This window comes from Arctopsyche grandis, chromosome 1 (genome assembly GCF_051622035.1).
Source record: "Arctopsyche grandis isolate Sample6627 chromosome 1, ASM5162203v2, whole genome shotgun sequence".
Taxonomy (NCBI): Eukaryota; Metazoa; Arthropoda; class Insecta; order Trichoptera; family Hydropsychidae; genus Arctopsyche; species Arctopsyche grandis.
This window is the reverse complement of record NC_135355.1, coordinates 15,802,380-15,823,859: the sequence shown is the minus strand read 5'-3', so window position 1 is coordinate 15,823,859 and position 21,480 is coordinate 15,802,380.

The window sequence follows — 21,480 nt, the reverse complement described above, 5'->3', positions numbered from 1 at the left end:
AGAAAACATTTTATAAAAAAATATAATATCAATCTGTCGGTGTGATCTTTGGGGGTTTGGTGCATCCGCTCTAAAATCGCCATATTAACAGAACGGCAGCTTTAAACGTAATTCTCGTTTTCTCGAATGATAGATTGCACATCAGATGACGAGTAACCTTTCGATGTGCACAGATGCAATTATTAAAATTGAGTTGGATCTTTCTGGCGAGTTTAATAAGGCAAGATTCGGAACTTATCGAATCTTGCCTTATTAAACTCGCCTGAAAGATCGAACTCAATTTTAATAATTGCATCTGTGCACATCGAAAGGTTACCCGTCATCTGATGTGCAATCTATCATTTGAGAAGATGAGAATTGCATTTAAAGCAGCTGTCCGTTAATCTGTCGTTCAATTTGTCTGGCGATTTTAGAGCGGATGCACCGCATCCGATCTTTGGCATTGCATTCCATTGGCCAGTGCCTCATAATTAGGAGATTATGACGATAATCCTGTTAGCAGACAATCATAAAGATGCTCATAAATGAGTTGATATCTATATATTGATTTTATTAAATTCATGTTTGAAAGCAATTATTCGCATAAATATGTCAAACCGAAAAATGGTTTAATTTTTTATTTTTTTTCAAAAATGGGAATTTTTTATGTCCACTGTATTCCAGGAGTCTTCTGATATTAAAGATTTTAGCAAACTATCATTCTTAAGGTTCAGAATTTCTAACTCTAGTTCTTCTGCCTTCCCTTGAACAAGATCTGAAATACATGCGGCTTTTTCCATTACATTTTTTTGGCAAGTAAAAGGATTAATACAGACAATTGTATCGATATTTTTAAACTGCAGGAGTCTCTCATCAAACTGTTTTTGAAGCACTTGAAGGTGCTTAATAAATAATGACGTTTAATTCATTGTTATCTAGCATTTTCTTCATATGTCGGAAATGCACGAGAGACTTGATCTGCAGATGTGATATTAACAAAACCAATTTTGCTTTAAATGAGTTTACAGAGCTTATCATTTTAGCTATATTTTTGTCTTTTCCATGCAATTCCAAATTTAAAGAATTCATTTTCTCCATGGTGTCGGTGAAAAAACCCAAATCCACGAGCCATCAAGAGTCAGTTAGTTCATCATAATTTTCATTTTTATCGTTTATAAATGTTTTTATTTCTTCAATTAAGCTCATAAATCTTGTAAAAACTTTACCTTTACTGAGCCAACGTACTTCAGTATGCAGGATGAGATCATGTTCTTTATCTTCAGTATCTTTTAATGGGACCTTGAAAAGTCGGTGCTGCAATGGAGCCGCTCGAATAGAGTTGATTATTTTTGTAACTATTTTCATAACGTGTTCAAAGGGCAGTATTTTACAACACAGAGCTTCCTGATGGATAATACAGTGGTAGTACAAAAAGTTTGAAAATGATTCATATTTCTTGCAGAGGGCAATAAGGGGGAAATCACACATCGGTGAATGTGGGACGTGAGATTTTTAGATAGTTTTAAACATATAGAAAAAATGTCTCCCTTATGGGATGCATACAAGGTATAGTCCTTTCAAAACGTCCAACAAAATGACCCCCTGGGTGTGTTCGGTAAAATTGTATCCTTGCTTGACAGTGATCGATAAAGGTTTTAAGAAATGTAGGAGAACTTGTAGACGTTCCACATACCACATCCCGCGCAGTGTGATTTCACCCTAAATCCTTTATTTTTACCAACCATTCCTGGTGTCCCATCGGTGGTTATCGCAGACAGCTTGTGTAAAGGCATGTTTATAGACTTGGCGTATGTTCTGAATGTATTATAAATATCCTCACCCTGTCTGTCCTTTCATAGGTAATATTTGCAACAGATCCTCTTTTACTGTCAAGTTTCCAAATACCATTGTAACCATAACTGCTAACTGTGCGGTGTCCAGGGTTGTAGAATAACCGGTACGCGCTGGGTCGGCGTCCCGCTACCTTTTAGGGCGCGATCACACAGCGAGGGAGCGGTATGCTGTACGCGGGATATTTTTTTTTAGATAGTTTTAAACACACACAAAAAATAGGGTCATACCCGGTATGATACGCCGGATCTTGCGGGATCGTGCGGGATCGGAGCGGTCTCGTTGAAATTCTATAGAATTGTTTATACTAACTTGACGGTGATATATACCAATTCGTCGACCCTCGGACGACGCTTGACAGTGATCGATAACGGTGTATCCCATATTTGCAAAAAAATATAGCAGAACTTGTCGGAATAATAAGATTATAGAAAATATAAATTACATTAAGGATTTCAAGCTTTTATTGTTTAATAATTCAGTTTTAAACTTAATTAGTAAACAATTAACAAAAATAGACAAACAAGTGTCCGGTTTATAACAACAATTTCCGGGTAGGTTTAAGAATTAAATACTCATTCGATACTTTCATAAACAAACTCTGCGATCACGGACAAAGATGTATTCAGCATAAAGGGTTTTATGTAGTACACGAAAAAATTTATGGGAATGTGTGCGACAAACAAGTTGTCGGGTGTGGCATGTCCCATCTACCTGCATGCATTGGTCTGGTCGTCCTCAACCAAGTCACTCGCTAGTCGCACGGTGCGGCCCGGCCCTTTGTGTCATACATTCATCGCTCGAAGATTGCTTTGAGGATACATTGATGCATTTCTTGCAGAATGCAAAAAAACGGTCTGATTTGATTGAAAAAATTATAGAATTGAATTGAAAAAAAAATTGCAAAATCGAGAGTACCGGCACTTCAAAATTTAGCACTACACCACTGACGGTGTCTGATATATCTGTCGACTCGTCAAATTGTAGTGAGAACCAGACACATATTTCGAAGTCAGTCTTTAACTGAGTTTGCATGTCTGTTGAAATTGCACGTATTCTTCTTGTGACGGTGTTATTTGATAACTGTGAGTCTTGTATTGCTGACATAATCTCACGTTTGTTAGAAAATCCCTCAAACAAACAATCGGCACCAGTCAAAAAGCTTCTTTTAACAACTCTAACAAGGTTTTTTCTTCTTTGCGAGGATGTGAGAAATTTTGAAAGAAGCAATGGTGGCCTTATTAGAATTTTCCACTCATAATACGATATCGCAAACATACGAACGAATATAATAAACAATTTGAAAACTCTAATAAATAAATAAAAATAATTTATATTTTTAATTAGTGTTTGTGAAAAAAATTCTGTCGCGGTCGAATACTGGCGGGTCCGCGGGCACGGGGTTGGGAATCCCTGCCTTAAGGAGACGACTAGCCTGGTTTTGAACACCCTCGACTTTATATGACGAAAACCACAGCTATGCTGAAAAATAATCTGACGACCGCAAACAGAAGCTTTAAGGTGACAAAGCGACGGAATATTAACTTTGGAAGTAAAATGAAATTAAAGGTTTTTTTAAAACAAATTTATAATTTTATTAAATATAATTAAAAGTACGAAAACATCGGATTTGACCAACCCATGATTTTATCTATGTATTTGAGGAATATAAGAAGGTAACAAAACAAAATTAGATAATTAAACATATGTACATACACATTCACACATATCGGTTACGATAGCATTTTCAATGCAAATTGAGCGCAAATGTAGGGAAACTTACACGAGACAAAAGTTCTACTTCAACTACACACAGACACAAACACACAATTTTTTTCTAGATCATGAAAACGTGATCCGTGATCGTGATCCTGAGTTAAAATCAGTCAAAATCTCGAGTTCGAATTTTCGCATGATCACAAAACTTCGTCTATTGTTACTACGTACAAAGATATAGTAATAACTATGATACCGGCCTAAATGCTGAAAGATTATCCCTATTGTACTAGCATGCGACATAAATATTGAATAGTAAAATTTATTCAATTTCTATTTGCAGTAAAGTATAATTTATTTATAAAACCAAATATAAAAGCTAGGGGCATAAGAACAAGATTTAAAGGTAAAATATATCACAAACGCGTCTTCTACGTCGAATTAATGTCTCACACAGACAAAAATGAGCGTAAAGAAGCTTGACAGTGTGTTTATTTTTGATAAAGAAAAACAAACTCGCGTCGGCTTATAACTCGTCGTGGATTTCCCCGCAGAGCGCACGTGAGTGCGTAGCTTGAGTGGAAAACGAGACATATCCTCGGACAGAAATAGTGGAAAGCCTTTTCCAGAAGGTAAGCGTAAGAAATGGGTTCCTTTACAGCCGACTTTCATATCTTGCCAGCTGTTCTATGACGCCTGACACATTTTCACGCACGCGTTCTCCCACAGAGGCCCTTTGTGCCCCTAGCCTAGAAACATTTCAGCTTCGTGAGCACGTTTCCACGTCTTAATTTTACATTATGAAAACGAATTAAAACAGGTCAAGAACTTTGGATAAACGCGATTGTTAGGAGTAGACCTGATTAGCTAATTTCACCTACGTTGAAAATAGTACTAAACTTTCACATTCACTAGAATATTAAATATGTACATTAAAATATTTCAATAATAAATAAATTCAGATTCAATACTTAAATACCTATAAAACAGAATTCATGTAATGGAACACAAAATATATTTAATTCTGTTCCAGAAGCTTTTTTGCCTATAATACCTGTCAAACATATTCCTTTGTCATTACGGTTGTCACATCAAATAGTGAATTTATATCAATTTTGTCATGAAATGAAAAAAAGCTTATACTTAAGTACTATATACATACTAGTGTAGGGCCCGTTGATTTCAATTTTGGGTGGTTTCGAAAAGAAATTGAAACTCGAATAAAAATAAAGTTAAAGATATGGAATCGACTGGTTTCGGAAAGACAAAGGCACAAAAAAATGAAAATTATGAAAATAATGAAAAATATGAAAAAAATGAAAAAAATGAAAAAAAAAAAATTGTTCCCCATACTGGTTGTTTTTGTTCCCATATTTGTTCCCCATCCCCATCATAAGAAATCGGAAATCGATTCAAACGAAAGTCGACTGTCGATGAAAGCCGAAGATACGCGAATGATTGGTTCCCCATACTTCTATAGGATAATCGAATATTAAGTAATTTTAGATCGTTTTTTCTGTCGAGGCTGTAGTCTTATGGCTAGCGACCTGTTCTGGGCGAGGGGGCCTTAGTTCGATTCCGTGATTTGGAATTAATTTTATTTTTCAAATATCGCTAAAATATAAATTAATTTCAATAATTTCAATTAAAAATATATATTTAATTATATGAAAAGAAAAAAAAATGGTTCAAAACCTCGCTAAATGAAATTATTAAAATTACGCATTTTTATATGGCGAGAAGGAATATTTCAATTAATGTTTAAAAAAAAAGGCGAAATGAAAAATTGGATTTGGCGTGATGTCCGAGACCATTAGCTCGATTAGACCCATGTTCAGGCTATTTGGGGTGATCGATTCGAGTCGCGACGAAGTCGTCTCGTCGAAAAATGAATTAATCATTTTCTATCGATTCGTTCATTATGTTCGGCGAGAGTTAGGACACACACGCACACACACGCACGCACGCACGCACGCACACACACACACACACACACACACACACACACACACACACACACACACAAAGAGAGATTACCGTCTTTATATATATACTAGTGTTGGACCCGTTGATTTCAACGGGTGGTTTCGAAAAGGAATTGAAACTCGAATAAAAATAAAGTTAAAGATATTGAATCGACTGGTTTCGGAAAGAAATTGATGCACGAATTACGAATGACAAATTACGAAGTGATTACGAATTACGAATTACATTTTGTGCATCGCCGACGCCTCCGGCACCTCGGGGCCTTCGCCCCCGGCGCTTTCAGTTTTTTCAAAAAAATGAAAAAACTGAAAAAATGAAAAAACTGAAAAAATGAAAAAACTGAAAAAATGAAAAAACTGAAAAAATGAAAAAACTGAAAAAATGAAAAAACTGAAAAGATGAAAAAAATGAAAAAAACTGAAAAAATGAAAAAACTGAAAAAATGAAAAAAATGAAAAAACTGAAAAAATGAAAAAAAATGAAAAAAAGGAAAAAATGAAAAAAATGAAAAAACTTTGAGTAAAAGTCCGCTCACGTGTATATGCGTGAATAAAAACTTTGCGTAAACGTCCGCTCACGCGTATATACGTGAATAAAATTAGCTTGCGCTTTGTGTACATAAACGCACACAAAAGCAAATTCCCATACATATATGTATGCATACATATCTATATGTGTGTATGTATATCTATATGTATTTATTTTAACGCTGAGATGATCTCATGATCGGTTAAAGATCATCTTGATTTACTTTTTTTATATAATAAAATTTTTGAATTGAGAAAAAAAATTTTAAATATTCTCATCATCTTAACGATATAATTAATTGCAAAATTTAAAATGCAATAATTTTTTGTACCAGGGTAACCATCCTTTTATTATAGAAAAAAATTTTTGAAGTGGGAAAAAAATCTAAAAATATAGCATCGTCTTTTAGCTATAAATAATTGTAAAAATTAAAATAAAATAATTTTTTAAACTGGGGTGACCAAACTTTTTTTATACAACAAAATCAGATAAAGTCAGAAAAAAAAGAAAAAATATTAAAATCATTTTTGGGCTATAAATGATTGCAAAATTTTAAATATAATAATATTTTGACTAGGGTAACCAGCCTTTTTTTATTCAAAAAATTAGCTAGAAAACATCTAAAAATACTACCATCATCTCTGTGATATAAATTATTGCGAAATTAAAAATATGATAATTTTTTGACTAGGGTAACCAGACTTTTTATACAAAAATTTTTTTCGAGTTGGAAATAAAATTTAAAAGTCTTAATGCTATAAATATTGCAAGCTTAAAATATTATTTTTGAGACAGGGCTTACCAATCTTTTCATACAACAATTTTTAATGTGAAAAAACAATCAATATAACATGTAAGTAATGTTTAATGACAATTTATTAATATTTTAATTTTAAAAATAAATAAACTTAAATTAAATTTTAAAATTTGTATATTGTTGTTAAAAAAATTATTTTTAAAAAAATTTGAATATTTAATAATTTTAAAATAAAATTAGATAAAATCAAGATACAGTTAAAAATGTATGTATTATTAACTTTAAGCGAGAAAAAATCCAAAAACATTCCAATCGTTTAAATGCTTTCAATTATTCTAAAATTTAAAATAAAATACTATAATTTTTTGACTACAGTAACCAGCCTTTTTTATACAACAAAAAAATATTAAAATATTCCCACCGTTTTTATACAAAATTTAAAATAAAATAGATTTTCAAAATAAATTAGATTATTTTGTCAATTAAAAAAATTCGTTGTATAAAAAAGGCTGGTTACCCTAATAAAATTTATGGTATATTAAATTTTAATCATAAAGATGATGGGAATATTTTGAGATGTTTTCTGACTTAAAAAAAATGTTGTATAACAAGGTTGGTTGCCCTAGTCAAAAAATCTATTTTATTTTAAATTTTGCATAGGGACGATGGGAATATTTTTCGATTTTAATCTCACTACAAAAATTTTGCTGTATAAAAAGCCTGGTTACCCTAATCAAAATTTATAGTATTTTAAATTTTAATCATAAAGAAGATGGGAATATTTGTAGATGTTTTCTCGCTTAAAAAAAAGTGTTGTATAAAAAGGATGGTTACCTTAGTTCAAAAAAATATTTTATTTTAAATTTTGTCATCATTAATAGGCCATAGCATAAAAACAATGAGAATATTTTTAGATTTTATTTACAACTTGAAAATATTGTTGCGTAGGGGTTGCTGGAGGATCCAAGTAAAAGGCCAAAGTCGTTTCACAGCATTTATTAGTGATTAAGGAGATACACGCACTGGCAGTGCTCCGTCCAGAATGTCTTGATATCGCCTAAGTACCGCCTTATAACGGATAGATCTCTCAGGGTATCTTCAACGTCCGATTTGCTTGCCTATTGTTATGGTCACGTACTAGATGTCCCACGCTACCGCTGTGGGTTCTGAGAACTCTACCGGAATGCGACCCCGACTCCCGCTAAGTGCATTCGGGGGAGATAATCCTCGAAACCAATTATAACGGTCACACAGTCTCTGGGATGCTACTCGTCCTAATCCGATTGCACTTACTCGGCCTAATCCGAGTGTACGTAACAATATTTTTTGTATAAAAAAAGGCTGGTTACCCTAGTCAATATTTAATCATATTTTAAATATTGCAACTTCTTCAGTGGGATTCATCATTGGTGAGTATGAATGTAAGTAATTAAAAATATGGTTTGTACGTTCAACCAGCTCACTCACTTCTGAGGTATGCTGGTATCACTTCTGGGGTATGCTGGTATCACTTCTGGGATATGGTGGATGCTGGTGTTGTCTAACACTAACCATACTTTTTCAAGATTAATACTTAATTTTTGAGAAACACCGAGTTTAACATTATTTTGACATCTTGGTCTTGAACTTTCGCAATTTACAAAAAAAAAAAAAATGTCGTCTCGTAATTATTAATGGCTAATGAGTATTTTTTAAATAAAAAAGTTAGAGAATCACCGAATCAAAATTGTTAATGTATTTACATAAAAAATACAGTTTGAGAATAATTCTTGGAAAATAAATTTTATGACCTCTTAAAAATAGTTGCCTTTTTTAAAACCAAAATATCGCTTTACAAAAATGCAAGTTAAAGAAACACTGGATCTTTAAAAAAATTAAAACACAGATGATACTGTTCTCAAGGATTTACTAGTTGATTTGGGATACTAAAAAAATATACTTATACTTCATAGTTAATTTAAATTAAACCCAAATATCCTATTTAAACATTATCCTAAGCAACTATTATTCCGAAGCTATCACAAATTGTCTCATTTTCAAATGAGTGAAAAATGATTTTATTCTTCACATTTTTGGAATTTTGATTTACCATGGTCTGTCTATTACTGTCCACTACTACAAACTTCAGTTTTATGCTATTTTTATATTCAAAGGCTATTCGGATGACATTTACGTAATTTATTATTTTTTTAATTAATTCGCGTACTCCAGTTTAAAATTCCTGGTTTTACTTTTTAGATGTTTGCAGAGGGATATAATGAACATTTTTTCAAAATATCACTACAATACGATCATTATTCTAGAAGTAATCAAATGCACAAAAAAGGCTTTTTTTGTATTGAAACTGAAATCGGCCCGGATTCTAGTGAAAATAGTCGCGCACATTTCCGGACATTGGTGAAAACAATCCACGCGTCAAAGCGGGCGGTAAGGTGTTAAGTTTCGTGCCACGTATATAGAAAACATCCTTTTATGGATAGTTGTGTACAAATCAAATAAAAACAATGCTCATGAACTAACATCCGTAATAACCAAAAACCCCTGAAAATTATCCGGTATTGATTTTTAGACTTACCTACAATTTACAATGTTACAATATTTTTCAGAAATGTTCTAAAATACGTATACTACTAGATCATGAAAACATGATCAGTGATCAATTTTGAGTTCGAATCAGTCAAAATCTCGAGTTCAAGCATGATCTCAAAATTTCATCTATTGTAGATAAAGTAAATATTAGATTGTGCATATTGGAGTTTAAGTAATTATTAGATTAAGCATATTGAAGTTATTTACCCGTTCGGACTTGTTTGATTCCAGTTTGCAGTCTGTCTGCCAATTTCACAGCTTATGGCTATATCGTTGATTTGTTAGCCACTATATAATATGTACAATTTTATGAAAAGTGGAAGGGCCGATTTTTTTTTATCATATTCTTGATTAAGCAATTGATAAAGCATGTAGAAATTTACATTAAGTAGACATAATATTCGAGGTTTCAGGAACTCGACTTGGCTGACATTGATTCTGCACGTGATTTTGAAATTTACAAGTGAACATCAACATGGTTCGACGCAGCTTTAATTGGATCACATTCACTTTAATATTTACATTTGCATATGCATCACAAGTAAGCCTCTTAAGAGCCAAAAAAAAGCGAAGCATATATCAATAATCTTTTACAAACAAAAATATTAAAGCGTTTGACCGTAGAATACTCGAAGGCAAATTCTTCAGTAGACAAAGTGGAAAAATCAACAAAAGGACTCGTTTACTAACTATTCAGCTCAAAATGAGGTCGATTGCACTTCAATTAAAATTAAAAAATTAGAAATTAAAATTCAATTAAATTGAAAAAAAATAGCCCTAAATAGGTTTCTTTGTTGTACATACATAAATACATTAAAGCATATGAGTATATAATATAATCCGATTTATAATGTAGGTCATTGTGGCGCATAGGGTTCTTCCTGTAATGCCACAATGGTCCAAAACTATAAATGAATGAATATGTAAAATAATCAATAATCATATTCCCCTTCAAAAATTACATACATATTTGATGAATATATAATGTGCTTATGTACATGTACATGTGCTTATGTACATGAAGTATGTATATTCATGTACATAAGCTTCTGTAAATGTAGTACAGAAGCACATGAAGGTACATAAGCACAATGGAACTTCATGATACAGAACAACTTAAAACTTCAAACTCCTGGCGTGGTCTTTTTATTTAATTATTGAAAAAAATCAACAGGCAATAGATGTAGAAATGCATAAAAATAAAGAATAAATGTAACAAAATAACATGTGAGCCCAATTATAGATATGAATAAATCCAGTCAGGATATACATACATAGACTCTATAGTCTATATACAATATTGAAGATACATGCTTAACATGTTATAAATGAATAAAAAAAAATTATTTTGAATTATGTATTATATTTGGGTTTTGGTCTCAATTTAAGTTACCTGTAATGAGAGACCGATAGATCGTGTTCCAGTATTTTCAATAATGGAAATTGCTTCGGTCAAAAACGGTTCGAAATACGGCTGATTTAATACATACTATTGTTGTAGAGGTAACCGTGATACTGTTTATAGGCAGAAACGGAAATCTTCCTTCGCGAGACAAATGAACTGCCGAAAATGGATATTGCTTAACTTAAACAACTATGTATGTTCGAAGAACGAGCTACCCCCTTGAATACTCACGGGCCAATCAATCTGCTCATTGTACCTACATACATACATATCACGGAAAATATCCGGAATTCGGATAAAGCCTTTTCGCAATTCATTATTTATCTGCACAGACAATTTTGCAATATACATATTTATAATCCAAAACTTTGAGTTCGATTTAAATATTTCCAAACAATTTAAATTGAAACGATACACACACATACACACACACATTTTTTAAAAACCACGCAAACGTGATCGGGGATCAAAACCAGATACAATTTAGAAAGATATTTCTGACACAAATACACGGTGACGCATATAAAATAAGCTGATTTTTGTATATAAATCGTTACCTTTTACTTTAAAAACAATCAATATTTTTTTGGTATTATGGATTTGTAAAATGTCGGACCTCTCTTTAATTTGACCTCAGCATGAGAAAAAGACATATGTATGTACATGTCTTTTTCATACAGATCTGCATATATTGGCTGGTGATCGGTTACTGTAGTCGCAAGCACGTTCGTTAGTTATTTAATATTTAATATTTAATGTACATACATACATCAAGTGTCAGAGTCGCTTTAGCCAAAAGCCTAAATTTCACAACTCTGACTCCGACTCCACGTCTCAGCAATTCATTCAAAACCGATTTCAGATTTTCTCACGATTTTACTTTACTTATCTTATATCATCTATTGATCGCCGAAAAGTCAAAAATTTTAGATCTATAGGATGAAAAGAATTCCTTCAGAGGATTTTTTTGTTGAATGAGATGTAACCATTCCACAATTAGTAGATTTATAAAAAAAAAAGCTTAATGACAAAGGACTTTCCAAACGAGGAAAAATGTGCCTATACAAGATTGGCGCATTTTGAAATGAATCTCGCTTCAAAGCCGATTCAAAAGTGCATCACAAATCAAAGAAGAGTATAATGAAGAGTCAGAAAACCGCTCATGAGTGAGCGTAAGCGAATGAAATCGAATCATGTACTAGAATAGGAATCTCCATTCAACATCTTGCTCTTGCATCATGCATACGGCCATCAACAACTGCTTTTTATAACTCCAACTCTGAATCTTACGGAAGCGGAGGTAGAGAAAATAATGTGAATCAAACATTAAACTATTTTTTTTAATGTTTGATTCAATGTCTTTTAAAAAAATCACAATTCACGTGGGATGCTAGTGATTAAACTCCCCCGGAATGAGATCCTGCTGAAGGGAAAGAAAGACGACGGATATGTGGGGGGGAGAGGAGACACTAATCCGACCCTGCGAAAATACAGTGGTGGATTGAGGTCGCCGTGTACACAATACATATGTTATTAAATGCTCGGCACGATGAGCCAGTATTGGGAATTAAGGGCCATTCTTATATCCACCACTCCCTCTTATTATACCCACTTGTGTAGGCTTACATTATCAATAGGAAAAGTAAATAAAGCGTAGAATGCAGTTGTGTTATTTTATCCCATGGAGAAATTAATCCCCCTCGTATGAAACTTGGTCGCGAGAACCACTGTATCAAAATTAAGTGTTCAAATTAGGTGTAATTTATTTGGTCAGAAACCGGTCGAAACGGTCGGTTTCTGGTTACGCAGCAGTTAACCGCCACCGGTAAATAACCCTACCTTGTCTACGGACATCCGGTTCCCATCTCACCTGCTCACAGTGGCAATTGTCTCAAATTTATAGTGTTTTTTTTTTTTCAAATACCTTTTTTACCTGTTCTTCGTTTTGGCAAACAACTACCAATTCAAAACCCGTAGGAAGCGGAAAATTTCCCGTTCTGTCCCGTAATTTGAGATGGTAACATGATTTTTTTTCATTCAATTAGATATGAATAATTCTGCTTTACAATCAACTGACGTGAGTATTTTGCTATTATTTTGAGTATAATACACATGTATACATATATGTGTCTATAATCTATGTACATGCATGTATAAAAGCGGCTGATAGCAATAATTAGCTACAGATAGTTACTTACTATCAACCATATATGTAATATGTAGTTAATAGTAATTTACTACATATGCAATTTTTTTAAACATAGTTTGAATTAAATATTTTTCGTAAAAAGATTCACAAATTTAATGTGGATCGTTCCCGTTCTCGTTCAAGTGATGGTTGGAAATCAACGTCGTGGAGTACCGCGTCTTCAACGCCGTGCCGTCATAAACCAACCTGTTATCTTGGTTACCCACAATCACATTTCCTTGACTACACAATGGAGCTTCATACTATCAACAAATCCCCAAAATACACAGGCACACAGATACACATACTGACCCACACACGGTGATCGATTAAGTCAAAATCTCAAGTTTGAATTTTCGCATGATCACAAAACTTCATCTATTATTACTACGTACACAGATAAAGTATATTGTGCATATGTACCACATATATAAAAAATATATTATACATTTGTACTACATACGAGTATATTGATCCTATGTCTCTTTTCTTCTATCGTCTCCTTAGTAAATTCTGATTTTTACTCCCATATTTCGCATTTATTTATTCGTGTATGAAATTCATACACATACACATACTATGAATGTACTGACTTTTTACATACCTCCTTTACGTTTCACATGGCTTTCGTGTCAGTGGTCATTTTTATCTCTTATCCGATCGTTTTCATACTTTGCCATATTGCTCATTTTGGTCATCAATACACGTTAATATATCGTCTGCCATTACGTTGGAGATAAAATATCGCATACAACGCGTTTTAAACACGCGGAAAGTAAATCTTCTTGACGTTTAATAAGCGTTCGTCCCGTATCTTCCAACCTGTTCGCCTTGATATGGCGATATAAGATTTTAATTGTTTAAACGCCTATAATTCACTCTATATTTTATGAAATTTACTCTATAGGTTCTCGTTATCTCTAATATATAAATATTTATAGTTTTAACTCTCATATGTATATATAAATTTCAAATTTGGCGTGTAGCTTCTTGTAGGGTAATACACGATATATATTGATTTTTGGCCAAATATGTCAGATTTGACATTTCACGGCTAAAAGTATATCTCTTCACTGGGTTTTATCTGCGAGATAAGTATTCAATAATAAGTTATGTTGTATCTAATTGTTAATATGATTTACAATAAGCTTACATACATTTAGTTTTTTACAATAAGCTTCCTTTTAGATCATCACATACATACCAAGGCGGCCCATACCTCTTAATAATATATTTAATTACATTAGTTTAAGCCGGGATCATAATTTTGATTGAAACCCCAATCATTGAAATCATTTTGATTGAAACCCCAATCATTGAAATCATTTTGATTGAAATTTTAATCCCACAGATTTGTACATTTGTTGTTGAAATATTGTTTAAATTGCCTTTTTATTTTAATAAATTAATATTGTATTTAATTTATTATATATTTATTTAATTATTTATTATATTTTAGTACATTATTTGTTTATATACATTTATTTTACTTGACTTTTTTAATATAGTTTTTTTACTAAAGTTTTTTATTTATACCTATTTCATTACCAACAATTCAATAAATTGGGTTACATGGCAATTTTAAATAATTTTTTAATTCCTTTATTTTCTTTTTTTTCTTTTTTTTCGAAATCTATAATTTTTACTAACCTCTTCTTAGTTCAGAATAGACGAAATTGTCGTCTGACAAAGTTTTAATTACTAATAATTTTATAAAAAATCGTTCAAGTCGAAAGCGAATCATAAAGACAGTCGGAGTCGAAGCCGGTAAATTATAATCCGACTTCATATATTGAAACTCGATCTTATTTTTGAAAAGAGGGATTGCTATCGCACAACTCACATAGTGAGATGCAACACTAGTTTCCGCTAGTCGCCACCAGGCGTCTCGACCACAAGCGAACATGCCCGATGGCATGTGGGCCCCACTATCTGTTAGAAAATATGGGCCCTCAGTAAAATTAAATAACTTTTTAACTATTTCACGTGTGCAAAAATTTATAGGATATTGCACTTTGGGACCTAAAGTTTGGGTATTTCAGCAAAACAAATTTCTTACGATATACACAAACAACTAGTACCTGCTTTAACAGACCAAGGATCGGTTAACTTTTTTTATTAGGCTCAAAATGTAAGTTTCAACATTTGCGTGGGCCCTTTTGCCGGGCCCATTCCCAACCTCAAGATTATGTATATACCAATACTTATGTAACAACTACCTACTGAAATAAAAATGGGAATAAACCGAAACGATTTTAAACACAATTTCAAATAGTTTCCGAATATAAAATCTATTCCTAAACTATTTCTAATCCATGTATATAGAAATATAGAATGGGGGCACCTTCCCCAAAATTCCAATTTTCGATTAACATTAATTGAAAATATTATGCATTGCTTTCAGAGATGTAATTTGGGGGGGGGGGGGGGGCATAAGGGGCACTCGCCCCTTTAAATTATGGAATAGTGTGATTTTAGAAAATATTATGAATTTAATGATTAATGAGATACTATGGATCAATGAATGCTACGTTTATTTCTTATGTATGTTACTTTTGGGTAACTAATAACATAATCGAAAAAAAAAAGATTTAATTATTTCGAAGCAAGTATATTTTGGTTTTTAAGCCTTGGGTAAAATTCTTAGAAATTGTTCATCCTATGGAACGAATCGTTAGAAAGGTCCCCTTTATTTTATTTTGTCTCAAAAACAGATGTGTAACGTTTATTTTTCCGAAAGTTCGTATATATTTTTTTAAAGAATGGTTTTAGATTATTATTTTAGTGAATCGATTCAATCACATATTTATTTATTTATTTAATATACAAGTATACCACAGTGTCTTTACAGGTCACCCCAATATGATACTGTAGCCAGACAATACATAAAAGATCAAAAACATAAGAAAAAATAAAACAACAATAATAGAAAAACAAATAAAATAAAACATTAAAAAAATTGTACATAAAAATTAAAAATTGAAAAATTGAGAATTAAAAAAAAAATTGAAAAATCAAAAATTAAAAAAAAAATTAAAAATTACAAATTGAAAATAATAAACAAAAATCACATATATATATAAATATATAAATATTTTAAATTGAATTAAAAGTAAATTAAAAAGCTTGCACATATGCGACAGTTCCATGCTTACATTCTTCAAAGTAACAGTGTTAAAGTCCCCTACAAATGAAATATTTTTACTCTTTAAAAAGTTAAATTCCTCTTGTAACTTATTAAAAAAAAAAAAAACTTCAGAGATCTTATCGTTTTGATTTGGAGGAAAATATACTACACAAATATAGATGGAACACCGCGGAAGATCAACTCGAACCCAAAGATGTTCACCAACTGATTGAAGACGGTGAATTTGTTGAGCAGACCGCACACGATCGGCACGAACAGCCAGTAAAACTTTTCTAAAAACTAAGTATCTATCATCGAATATCTCGAAGTCGCAAACAGATTCATTTAGCCAAGTCTCCGTAAGTGCAATGAAGTCATGATGCTGTGCCAGAACAGAAGAAAGGCAATCAACAGTTTTGGAATTAAGGCCCCTAACATTCTGGTACAGCATTGTCATCTTGCGAATCTTGCGAACCCTATTGGTTATAGGGTGCCGGGCTCCGACGAAATTTCCATGGGTTGAAAGCTATACCAGCGGGCCAAAAGTTCGGATTCAAGACACTAGTATAGACAGCTTCGATGACAGATAATTTGAAAGAAGAGTAAACTTTAGGACCCTTCGAGTTTAATTTTACAGCTGTAGCATCACTGGATGGCAATTTCATGTTAACGTAATTAGTTAATGAGTCAATGGTGGTGTCATTGTGAAGATAAATAACATGAACAAACTTCCTATGTTGTGCTGGCAATAAGAGGTTGCTAGTAGAACCGGTACCAGTAAAGAACTGTCGAGAAGGACGAGATGATGTTCCTGGAGACGAAGATTGTGCGGTGTTCTGTAGAATATTATCAGGTGTAGAAGCAGAAGCAGGAGCACAAGAAACAGGAACACAAGCAGATGCTGGAGCAGAAGCTGATGTAAGTGTAGCTGAAGCTGAAGATGGCAGATGTGAAGAAGAAGAAGATAGCGCTGCGACTTGACTGTAAGATTTCGCGGGTTTTATAGGAGAAGAAGGAGAAGCAGAAACAGAAACAGGAGAAGCAGAAACAGTAGCACAACCAGGAGTAAATGCTGAAGCTGAAGCAGATGCAAGTGAAGTTGAAGCTGAAGAATGCTGAGGTGAAGCGGCAGAGGATACCGCTGAAACGTCATACTGGCCACTGACAGGTGTTTGTTTACACACAGTAGTATTGTTGCATTCCGTGTGTGTTGTCGAAGTGGAGAGTACATGTAATGCTACCTCACCCGATTGCAGAGTCGTAGGTACGCCAGAAACAGCTGGAGCCAGGATTGCTGCCGGAGAAGGACGACACATCATCCTCCTAATTTCGCCGATATCTGAGTGGACAGTCTGGAGGAACTCCACAGACTGTTTCAGCGAGGCCAGACTGTCAAAAGCGACGCGTGCGATAGATACTATACTGTTAATGGAGGCGCTGATAAATTGCACCCTGTCCCTGGTAAGGACATTGGCACCAGAACCCTTCTTTGAAAGGTCAGCAAGTATCGTCCGGCTCAAAGATATAATATCCTCCATGGTAGAAGTAGTTGTAATTTTGTTCAAAACACAGCACAGTGCGACGTGCGACTCGAGCGAACGCCGAACGAACATATGATTTTATTTTTCGTATTTTTATTTTATTTGTCCATTCTCTCACAAAACAACGAATTAGATGGATCTAAACTTCATGTGTAACAAATTCGGTCCAAAAAAATTTTTAGTTATTTAATAAAATTGCTTTCTGACCAAAACCTTATCAAATTTAGTACATAAAGAATACAAATATAAATTTTCATCTTGATACGTTCAGGGGTGTGGTAAAAAATATTTTTGAAAAAATCCCACTTCTGGTTAATTAAATTTAATGATACATTAAATCGTGAAGAGCACACATATTTAAAGGATCGATTAAAATAGTGGAAGAAAAAATCCGGTAAACTGCCAACAGGAGTAAACTGTCAATTTCGGTTAACGGGTGTGCGTGCAGGTGTAACTAATCTATAATTTGGAAAGAGACTTTGTATATATGTATGTATGTATGTATCCTTCGTCGTCCGTAGATCGGTGACGTCATCGAACACGTAATTCTATTTTTTTTTTTTCGATCCATAGGCGCCGATTTGTTTTTTTCGATTCAATGGATTCACCCCCGTGGGGGCGCAAGGCGAGTAGTTTCATGGGGCCCCGCCAGGGGCGCCACAAGGGGCGCAGCCCCATGGGGCCCCGGAGGGGCCGCAGCCCTACGGGGCCCCGAAGGGGGCGCAGGGGGGCGCAGCCTCATGGGGCGCAACCCCATGGGGCCCCAAAGGGGGCGCAGCTTTCATGGGGCGCAGCTTTATGGGGCGCAGCCTTATGGGGCGCTGTCTTATGGGGCGCTGCCTTATGGGGCGCAGCCTTAGGGGCGCAGCCTTATGGGACGCCGCCTTATTGAGCTCAGCCGCATGGGGCCCCGAAGGGGGCGCAGCCCCATGGGGCCCCGAAGGGGGTGCAGCTTTATGGGGCGCAGCCTTATCGGGCGCAGCCTTATGGGGCGCAGTCTTATGGGGCGCAGCCTTATGGGGCGCTGCCTTATGGGGCGCAGCCTTAGGGGCGCAGCCTTAGGGGCGCAGCCTTATGGGGCGCCGCCTTATTGAGCTCAGCCGCATGGGGCCCCGAAGGGGGCGCAGCCCCATGGGGCCCCGAAGGAGGTGCAGGGGGGGGCAGCCTCATGGGGCGAAGCCCCATGGGGCGCAGCCTTATGGGGCAAAGCCCTAAATAGCAACTGTACATGGGGGCGAAGCCCTAGACGGCATTTAATCATGGGGGCGTGGAGGGGCGAAGCCCTAAAAGGCATTAACTAAGGGGGGCGAAGCCCTAGATGGCATTTAATCATGGGGGCGCGGGGGGGCGAAGCCCTAAAAGGCAACTGATCATGGGGGCGAAGCCCTAAATGGCATTTAATCATCGGGGCGCGGAGGGGCGAAGCCCTAAAAGGCATTAACTAAGGGGGGCGAAGCCCTAGACGGAATTTAATCATGGGGGCGCGGAGGGGCGAAGCCCTAAAAGGCAACTGATCATGGGGGCGAAGCCCTAGACGGCATTTAATCATCGGGGCGCGGAGGGGCGAAGCCCTAAAAGGCATTAACTAAGGGGGGCGAAGCCCTAGACGGCATTTAATCATGGGGGCGCGGAGGGGCGAAGCCCTAAATGGCAATTGCTCATGGGGGCGTGGAGGGGCGAAGCCCTAGAAGGCAAAGGCTCAGGGGGCGCCGAGGGCGAAGCCCTAGAAGGCAAAAAAAAATTTGATTTTTTTTTTTTTTTTTTTTTTGATTTTTTTTTTCTATTTTTTTTGATTTTTTTTTTAAATTTTAAAATTTTTTTTTTTAATTATTATTTTTTTAATTAAATGTTTACTATTAGCTTAGTCATATTTAAGCGGTTTATATTATAAATACTGAGCGAAGCCGGGTAATACAGCTAGTATATTATATATTAATACATGATTATTTGTATGATAGAATATAATTAGTTGAATCTCTTAAATAAATAAATAAAACCTTTATTGTTTCAAGACTACAATCACACATCCTATTCAAATCTAAAAATAATCTATTATAATTTATTAGGATTGTTTTAAGATGATACGGTCATATGACCTGTTTAAATCTAAAGTATAATTGCATCTATCTCATGACCCGTGTAACTGTCAAATATTATTATCATGTCCCGATATACATTCAAGGGCTATGCAGAAATCAACGTCACACGCGAAATCATGAACAAACGTCTGTGAGTGTGTGTGTGAGATTTCGTGCCGAGACGCCTGGTGGCGACTAGCGGAAACTAGTGTTGCAACTCACTCTCACTACTATGTGCGTTGTGAGATAGCATGCCCCCTTTTGGAAAATCAAATAGTTTCAATATATTGAAACTATATACATTGCATATATGCAATCCGACTCCACAGCCTTGGTGCATATATATGAATGTACATACATTACACTGTACATGTACATACGTTCAGTGGCGGACTGGCCATACAAGCGAACATGCCCGATGGCATGTGGGCCCCACTGTCTGTTAGAAAATATGGGCCCTCAGTAAAATTAAATAACTTTTTATCTATTTCACGTGTGTAAAAATTTATAGGATATTGCACTTTGGGACCTAAAGTTTGGGTATTTCAACAAAACAAATATCTTACGATATACAAAAACAACTAATACCTGCTTTAACAGCCCAAAGATTGGTTAACTTTTTGTATTAGGCTCGAAATGTAAGTTTCAACATTTCAACGTGGGCCCTTTTGCCGGGCCCATTTCCAACGTCAATATTATGTATATACCAATACCTATGTTACAACTACCTACTGAAATAAAAATGGTAATAAACAAATTTCCGTGAATAATATAAACTGAATTGCTTAAAACAATTTTGATAGGACGATTCATCATCAACCAGCTATTTAAATTTACTTCATACTTTCAAAATAACATTTGATTATACTTCGACGATATAGTAAGATTTAAATATACAATTGTAAACAGTTTCCGAATATAAAATCTAATCCTAATCTAGACACATCCATGTATATAGAAATATAGGATAGGGGCCCCCTTCCCAAAATCCAGATTTTCGCATGATCACAAAACTTTATCTATTGTTATTACGTACATATGTATGTATGTATGTACATAGATAAAGTGAAAAGACAGTCGGTAGAAATTAAGTTAATTGATAGTTTTTTAGTGACTCAGTTTGATGGTCGATTTTTGTTGACCATGTGAAGATTTTTAGAAAAAAATTTTCGCCTGCGGCGCTTTTTTCGATTTTAACATAATATTTTTTTATAATTAATTTTTCAAATATAAGCTTATTTTTTTTATATTTTATAACTCAATAAGGTGTATTCAAAGAATATTTCCATTTTTATTCCGATATAAAAAGATTTTTTGAAAAAAAATTCAATTTGACCAATCTTTGCCAGCCCAAGAAAAAGCTGAAATGACGTCCCTGATTATTTTATGATGCATTCTATTTACCTAGGACAAGGGTTACAACGAAATATACAATGTAATTTATGGATCTATTTTGCTTTTGCCATTTTTCTTTTACCTAAATTTGTTTATTCCCATTTTTGAAAAAAAAAATTTTTTCCCTTGATTTTTAGCGTGATGGAAAGAAGAAAATTTTGTTATATGGGGGGGGGGGCAAATTTTTTTAACCCTGGGGGGCCCCCTTTGACTCCTGGCATGCACTGATTTCAGTCCCAGTCCGCCACTGCATACGTTACACTGCTAGAGTAGCACTGCTCTATCCTATTTGTCACCAATAATCACTTTATATCAAACCCCCACGTCTCCCTCAGGATGC